The sequence below is a fragment of the Panthera uncia genome, chromosome B1, assembly GCF_023721935.1.
Source record: "Panthera uncia isolate 11264 chromosome B1, Puncia_PCG_1.0, whole genome shotgun sequence".
Classification (NCBI taxonomy): Eukaryota; Metazoa; Chordata; class Mammalia; order Carnivora; family Felidae; genus Panthera; species Panthera uncia.
In genome coordinates, this window is record NC_064811.1 from 186,455,541 (window position 1) to 186,463,923 (window position 8,383).

Below are 8,383 nucleotides of genomic sequence, written 5' to 3' on the forward strand. Positions count from 1 at the left end.
TCAGAAAAGATGAAGATAAAAGTCATTTAATTCCTAAAGGCTAGAGTCCCCATATGTTCAAGTGACTAATAATAGACTAATAAGTTATTTAAAAAAATGTCTTCCCCAGTCGTTTTTAATTAAATGTGAACATCCCTGGGCTGCTGATAGAGGATTCAATGCTTAAATTTGCAAATGATGTTGAATTTGACATCGGGATTAGAATGTCAAAAATTAAAACTAAGGCACGTGACTGAAAGTCTGTTCAGGAGTTCAGGAAATAACTCGATGAGGAGAATTTACACTATGGAGCCTTTATATCTGTGTCTTAGAGAATTTATTTGAACATAAAAATGTAGTCATTTTTCCAATAATAAGAGCTTTATGATACCTGTGAAAGTAATTAGACACAATGGTTTCCCTTAGAAATGTGTCCCAAAGCCCTGGAAGAGAAGACGGGAATCCTGCAGGAGCTGTGACATCAATGTCCCTTACAGCCCCGGGTAAGTCAGCACAGCTTGATGGTGTTGGGGACAAGGGAGGCGGGCCCAGGTGTGGAGCGTGTCAGAGCAGGGGACAGAGAGACACGAGAGAGAACAGCAGCACATGTGAGAATGATCTGTCCGTCCCGCAGGACCAGCCCGCAGGCTGCACACATATGGGACGGCAGGGGAAACAAAAGCAGCCACAAGAAACGGGGTTGGGTAGCTGTCACGTCGCAGCCGGCAGAGCATGTGCAAGTGCCTGCGGTAGGACACCGAGGCCGCCCAGTGCTCACTGCGTTCGTCAGGCTCTCCAGAGACACAGAACCAATGGGATGTGCATGGAGATATATACAAAGAGATTTGTTTCAAGGAATTGATCCACCCAATTGTGGGAGGCTGGCAAGTCCAGAGCCTGCAGGGTAGGCTAGCAGTCTGGAGACCCAGAGTAGAGTTGATGTTGCAGTTCAAGTCCAGAGGTAGTCAGCTGGCAGAATTCCTTCTTCTTCACGGGACCTCAGTCTGTTTACTCTTAAAGCCTTCAACTGATTGGACGAGGCCCACCACATCATGGAGATTAATGTCCTTTACTCAAAATCTACTGAATTAAATGTTGATACGATCTAAAAATACCCACACAGCACCATCTAGACTGGTGTTTAAACGAATATCTGGATACCATGGCCTAGCCAAGGTGACACATAAAACTAACCATCATATACACCTTTCTCCTGTGTTCTCCCTCAACTGGTCAGGAGGTCTGGGATGATGGGGAGGGCTGGATTTCCGGCGGTTTCAAAGGCAGTGAAGAAATGCCATTTGGTTTCTGTCACTGTCGCCTGGGTCTGAGGAAAACCTGCATTAGAACGAACACTGGGGGGGCGCCTGGGTGGCTCAGTTGGTTGAGCATCCGACTTCGGCTCAGGTCATGATCTCATGGTTTGTGAGTTCGAGCCCCACGTCGGGCTCTTTGCTGACAGCTTGGAGCCTGGAACCTACTTCAGATTCTGTGTCTTCCCTTCTGTCTACCCCTCCCCTGCTCACGCTCTGTGTCTCTCTGTCTCTCAATAATAAATAAACGTTAAAAAAAAATTAAAAAAAAAAAAAAAGAACGAACACCGGGAAGTGATCATGTTGTGAAAAATTTGACATTATTACCTGATGCCATACACCATGAATGTGCCCAGTCGACACGCAGATGCTGTTCGGATTCCTGACAGATCCCTCCTGTCATGATTGAAGCCCGTCACCCTCAAGCCTCGGTTCTCAAACTTCCAGAGGAGGAAGGGCCATTCTTCATTTTGTTGTTGTTCTTATCACAAGGAGAAAAGAAAATATCAAAGCTCTCCATTTTTCCATTTTCCCAGGAGAGAGCGCAGGTTGAGCTCTCCAAAACCTCTGAGTTTTACATTTCTTTCGCATGAAAATCTATGCCTCTGGGGAAGAAAAAATTTATTTGTGAGCTCAGATGTTTGCAATAGAGAGCGTCCCGGCAGAAAAGTAATTATGTGTCCTGGAGAGGCTGGTTGAAGGGAAGATGTGAGGTTCGTCCCAGTGCTGTCCTAGCGTTAAGGGGGAATACCCAACATGGGCCGTTACAACAAGTGCAGAAACCCCTAGATCAGGAATCACGTGCACCCGGATTCTAATTCTGATGCTGCCGCTAACTGATCACGTGACCTCAGGCAAATCGCTTCAGTGTTCTCTCCCTCAGTTTTCCAGATCTTTAAGATGGAGATAATAATCCACGCCTCCCTCCCAGAGTTACTGTGCTTAATTTTGATAATATACATAAATGTGCCAAGGGCCACGTAAACGTGAATAACTGTCATTTCTTTGGACAGAGACAGCTGTTTCTAGGAACAAAATAATACTGAAATTGGAGAACTAAGGTCACCTACCTGATCATTTTAATCTTTCACTCACAGGCAGTGGGGACTCTAACACTTGCTAACGCCCTGTACAGAGACGGCATTGGCAGATCCCCGGCGATCGATTTTATGAACTCTGGAAGTGTTGATTTCAGTGTTTATTTTTGTTTCAGATGTGCAGCCAGAAAGAACAGCAGTGATGCTGAGTTGCTAGAGGAACACAGCAGATGGACCCCCTGTTGGGACCTTTCCTTCCGTTCTGAGCGCCTGGACTGCACTGGAGCGAGAGGCTATCAGTCACATGGACCCCTTTTCTCCAGTGCAGGCAAGTGAGTGGCCCGGGCTGGCCAATCAGAACACCCACCTCCCTTGCCCCAGTGACTGGTCCAGGAGAGGTCACGTGACCTAAACTGACTCCGGACCTTCTCTGTGGCCCTGATGTCAGCTCTGAGGGAGAGAGGTCTTCTCTTCTTTGTGACTGTGAGCATTTTGTCTTTGGTTTCTTAGCAAATGTGTGTGTTGTGAGTCGAAGAGCGTCCCCCGCCCCCCAGCTTTAGGTGCACCCACAACCTCAGCATGCAACCTTAATTGGAAATAGGGTCTTTGCAGGTAACATTGGTTAAAAATCTTGAGATGATGGGGCGCCTGAGTGGCTTGGTCGGTTAAGCGTCCGACTTTGGCTCAGGTCATGATCTCACGGTCCGTGGGTTCAAGCCCTGCGTCGGGCTCTGTGCTGACAGCACAGAGCCTGGAGCCTGCTTCCGATTCTGTGTCTCCCTCTCTCTCTGCCCCTCCCCTGTTCATGCTCTGTCTCTCTCTGTCTCAAAAATAAATAAACGTTAAAAAAAATTTTTTTTTTAAATCTTGAGATGCAATCCTCCTGGATTTAGGGTGGGCCCTACATCCAGTGACCGGTGTCCGAAAAGGAAGAGGAGAGGACACAGAGACACAGAGAAGAGGCAGACCTTGGAGGGACGCACGGACACACGAGGAAACACCAAGGATCGCCTACCAGCAGCCACCAGGAGCGAGGAGACGCAGGGATGGTTTCTCCCTCAGAGCCTGCAGAAGGCACGAACCTGACTGACACCTAATTTTCCACTTCTGGATGGCAGAACTGCCAGAGAATAGATTCGCATCGTCCGAAGCCCCCCGTTGGGCGGTCGTTCATCACGGCAGTCCTAGGAAACCAACAGAGAGTCCTGCAGAATTCAACAAGTTGAATGGACACAGTGGGCCCGAGGAAAGGGGGGAACCAGGGTAGCCCCAGGGACCTGGCGGCCAGCATGTGGACCTTCGGTATGACACTCCTCTGTGTCCCACAGCTCCTCTGTGCCAGACCGTGTCTCTCAATTGAAATAAGGCGGGAGAAAAAAAAAAATCTGGCCCAGTTGATGCCAGATGACTTCCCTTGATCAAATCACGGTGGCATGGGAGAAAGTCGGGCCCTGTCAGGACCCACCCCTTGTGGATAGCGGGAAAGCTCTCAGAAAAGGGATGGCGAGGGGGGGGGGGGCGGGTCTCAGGGAGCCTGGATATTTCCAAACCTCATCTACTGCGCTTATATCAAGTAACAGGTCACTGAGATAGACCACTGGCTTCTAATTCTGTCTGGTAAGCATAATCCCGAGGAAACTTACACAATTGTAGTTTGCGGGATCCTACCCCAAATCTGCCTAATGGGAATTTCGACAAATAGGGCCTGAGACGTTTGCTCCCCCCAAAAGTCATTGGGTGATTATGATGACAAGCCAGTAGGAATAGTGGGGTAGTGCTAACTAAAGTTTTTGGACAAGATGCATTGTAGGTGTGACTTAAAGTGGGTCCTGGGGGGAGCATAAGACTCTTTCGGCCGAAGGAGTGAATTCCAAGCAGATTTTTAAAGATTCTATGAGTCCTCGGGGCACCTGGGTGGCTCAGTCGGTTGAATGTCCAACTCTTAGTTTCGGCTCAGGTTATGATCTCATGGTTTTGTGGGTTCGAGCCCCACATGGGGCTCTGTGCTGACAGTGCAGAGCCTGATTGAGATTCTCTCTCTCTCTCTCTCTCTGCCCCTACCCTACTTGTGCTCTCTCTCTCTCTCAAAATATATAAATAAACTTAAAAAAAAATAAAGATTCTATGAGCCTTCTTAGATACTCCCAAAAATAGCTGCAAAGGAAAAATACTTGGGTGTATGAGTTGGATTTGCAAACCGACTTTTCCTGTATGGATTTGTCTGTGAATTTATTACATGCTCTCATTTCATGATCCATGTAGTGAATCAACCAATTTCATCCCTGTTTCAACGAAAATTGTGTAATACCCTGAGAGGAATCAGAGCACATGCACCCTTGAATTCAAAGGTTATAGGGCCACACAGTGAACCTACCCTATAGTATCTGGATTTGAATTAACATATTATAATGGAAATAACTGACATTCTGCCATAATTTTAATTTTTTTAACAGTTATTTATTATTGCGAGACAGAGCATGAGTGGGAAAGGGGCCGAGAGAGAGGAAGACACAGTATCCAAAGCAGGCTTCAGGCTCCGAGCTGTGAGCACAGAGCCCGACACAGGGCTCAAACTCACAAACGGTGAGATCATGACCTGAGCTGAAGTCAGATGCTTATCCGACTGAGCCACCCAGGTGCCTCAATAATTTAAAAAAATATCTTAACCAAAAAATTACTCCTCAACTTCTGATTTGGAGTGATTTTTTTGTCTTCATTCTTATCAAGGGCAGCGGTTTGAAACTTATCCAATAGTTATAACTCAAAGCCTAAATGTTCTTTTTCTAAATATTTGCACTCCAGGGAGTAGAGTTCTCGAAATGTCACTCATGCACTTGTACACACACACACACACACACACACACACACAGCCAACACTCCCCAAGGTCCCCATTTAGAATAAAAGACACATCTAACCAAACTCACCGCCGTCTAACACTTATTAAAACTATGTACTGTGAATAATACAGATTTGATGTGTTTACAAAAGAGGTAGCCTTGAATGCTGTTTGAAATTTAATCTGCAGATAACAGAAGAGTTACCATCGGGTGAGCCTGGGAGTGAATAGTGGTTAAATATTTTCAGATTGCTTACTGGGCATCAGCTACCGTTCTAAGTGCTTTTGTTAATTCATTTAAACCTCACAACGAACCTATTAGGTAGGTTCTTTTATTATTATCACCATTGAACAGACGAAGAAACAAGAGTACATGGAGATTACTTAATGCAACCAAATCACACGGCTCACAAATGCCCCTGCCTGGGTTCAATCCAGGCAGTCTGGCCCTATAGATGTGGTGTAATAGGAAATATATTTGGCTTTTGTCCCTGGTTCCTGGCACAGAGCTCCTGAAACCCTTGGGATTTCCTGAGTGACAGGGATGTCTTTTTTGACTCGTGATGGGCCCCTTTTGACCACATCTGAGCTTGTGCTACTGAGGGGACTTAGGGTAGAGCCCCTACACAGGCTCAGGTGGGGCTGATCACCAGAAGGACCAAGCCATTAGAGAGCTGGAACTTTTGGCCCCACCTGCCAGCCTCTGGGAGGGGAAGGGAGGCTAGGGATGAAGCTCTAGAAAAACTCCTAAATAACAAGATTTGCTACACTTCCTAGTTGGTGCTGGGAGGGTGGTGCATCCAAGGCGGCCCAGAAACTCTGGGTTCCCTGCCCCCATGCCTTGCAGAGAAAGAAGAAGAGAAGTTAGTTGGGTACAGAACTTTGAAGTTGGGTACAGATCTTTGTACTTGGAAGTCAACAAAGAGCAAGAGAGACAGGGAAAAGGCCAAAAAAGATTGGAGAACTCCGAAACACAGGGTCAGAAAAGCAAGAACAATCAATACACATCAAGGGCCAAATGCCTCCAAGACTTCAAGGAGAAGCTCCATGGGAACTTTGTACTGAACGTTGGGGATGTTAGTGACTCAGAAATACAAGTCCTGAAGAGAACCAGAGTCAGGATCCACAGGGCAGAGAATTCGGGCGTGGCCAACAGTGAGGAGACAGAGACGGCAGTGATGGGAAGGCTTGTCTTTCAAACAGTTTGCTGGTGAAAAGAATGAGAAAGGGGTAGAGTGTTTTAAGGTAGAAGGGAGACAGCAGTAAAGTATCGCCCAAACTGAAAAAGGCACTTTGAGACCAAAAAAATGAAGCAGGTGTCTTCATACAGTTTACACAGTTTTATTCAGGGTAACTTACTGATGGCGAGTGGGGCAGGGATCAGGTGTGCAACAATCCAGAACTGCACAGCCCTTGTCTGCAAAGTCTGGACCTTAGTCCACAGACTTTATAGAGCGAGGGGATGAGCAGAGGTCACTGCGGGAGGACAAAGGGTCTAATACTTAACAGACCTCATGGCGCCATCTATGCACCAGAGGGAGTGGGAAGAAACTGTTATCTCTACTCTAAAGTAGAGTTATCTCTACTAGTTATTTCTACTCTCAAGTGATCTAAAGTTATTATCTAAACAACTTCAGGGAAGTTCGGAACAAGCCTTCCCACATCCTCAAATTCCCGAATTCCCGTCAGGGCACGCATTAATGGGGGACATCATCTCACAGACATGAACAAGATGGCGGGCCAAAGATGGAGTCAGTATTGTTAGCACTCCTACGGTCTGGAAACAACAAGGTATGAGCAAAGTATACAATCTTTGTTTCTCTGTTTGCTTAGAGGGAGAGCAAACCCATGGTAGGTGCTCAGTTACTTCGTCTACAAACGAAACTAATGGCTCGCATCTATTTTGTGTTTTCTATATGTCAGGCACTATTCCTAAGCACTTCACATGTATGAACTCACTTATTATTTCCAACAGTCCTATTTGAAGTAGTGATATTCTTATCATCATCGCAATGATACTGTGGGGAAACTGAGGCACATAAAGTTCAAGTCCTCTGCCCAAATCCGTGCTCTTAAGCTGCTCTCACTACTGACCATAACGATGGGTTTGAAGATCACATGGAGACAAGACTTTTAGAGGGCCTTATTTTTAAAACGAAACCCAGAGCAAATGACATTAATATTCATTAATGATTTTCTATATTAGGCAGGGAATGGGTATGACAGTGGGAGGTATTAAGAACAAAGACTTGAAGATTTATAAGATAAAAGGCCATTATAAAAACAACTCTCTTCCTCACTGCTGTAGCCTCAGCAGCCAGCACCACGTGCATGATGGGAATTCCAGTAATATTTGTTGAAGAATAAATAACCCCAAGCCATGAATTACGATGACCACATTGGCAATATTGATTGCTGCTCACATGATGTTTGGTTATGATGAGAAGGAAGAAATAGTGGAAGAAAAAAGTAGCTATTTTTAAAAAGCACATCCCGTACTTCTTGTTTAGTCTTTCACATGAAGATTGCTTCTTTTTAAAATCTAAGTCTAGGGGCGTCTGGGTGGCTCGGTCGGTTAAGCAGCCGACTTCAGCTCAGGTCATGATCTCGAGGTCCGTGAGTTCGAGCCCCACGTCGGGCTCTGTGCTGACAGCTCAGAGCCTGGAGCCTGTTTCAGATTCTGTGTCTCTCTCTCTCTGACCCTCCCCCGTTCATGCTCTGTCTCTCTCTGTCTCAAAAATAAATAAACATTAAAAAAAAAATTTAAAAAAAATCTAAATCTAAGGGATATTCCTTACCATTCTTTCGCTGTCCAGATGGCTATAAAAAAAAAAAAAAAATACCATAGGCTGAGGGGCTTATAGACAACAGATATTTACTTCTCATAGTTCTGGAGTCTGGAAGTCCAAGATCATGGTCCTGGCAGACTGGGTGTCTGGTGACAGAGAAAGCCTCTATGTCTTCACATGGTGGAAAGGGTGAAGGGTCTCTCTTGGACCTTTTTTATAAAGGCGCTAATCCCATCGTGAGGACACAGTTCACCTGCCAGCATGACCTGCTCACTCCACACATCATCACCTTGGGGGTTAGGATCTAAACATCTGAATGTGAGGGGAAGGCACATTCAGACCATAGCAATCCCCAAATCATTTTCTGTCCCTCTCCTCTTCGTAAGAGTTCTTAGGTTTTACGTGTGTGTGTGTGTGTGTGTGGTATG

The 8,383-nt window shown here is 45.8% G+C and overlaps 1 long non-coding RNA gene across 1 annotated transcript; it reads right to left on the minus strand.

The window, feature by feature from the left end:
• Positions 1–306: 306 nt before the first annotated feature.
• Positions 307–3,579, minus strand: LOC125923914 (uncharacterized). Its single transcript, XR_007458192.1, has 4 exons — positions 3,345–3,579; positions 1,620–1,773; positions 1,186–1,317; positions 307–1,006 (listed from the first exon to the last, which is right to left on the minus strand). It is a non-coding gene; the product is annotated as an uncharacterized LOC125923914 (long non-coding RNA).
• Positions 3,580–8,383: the final 4,804 nt, after the last annotated feature.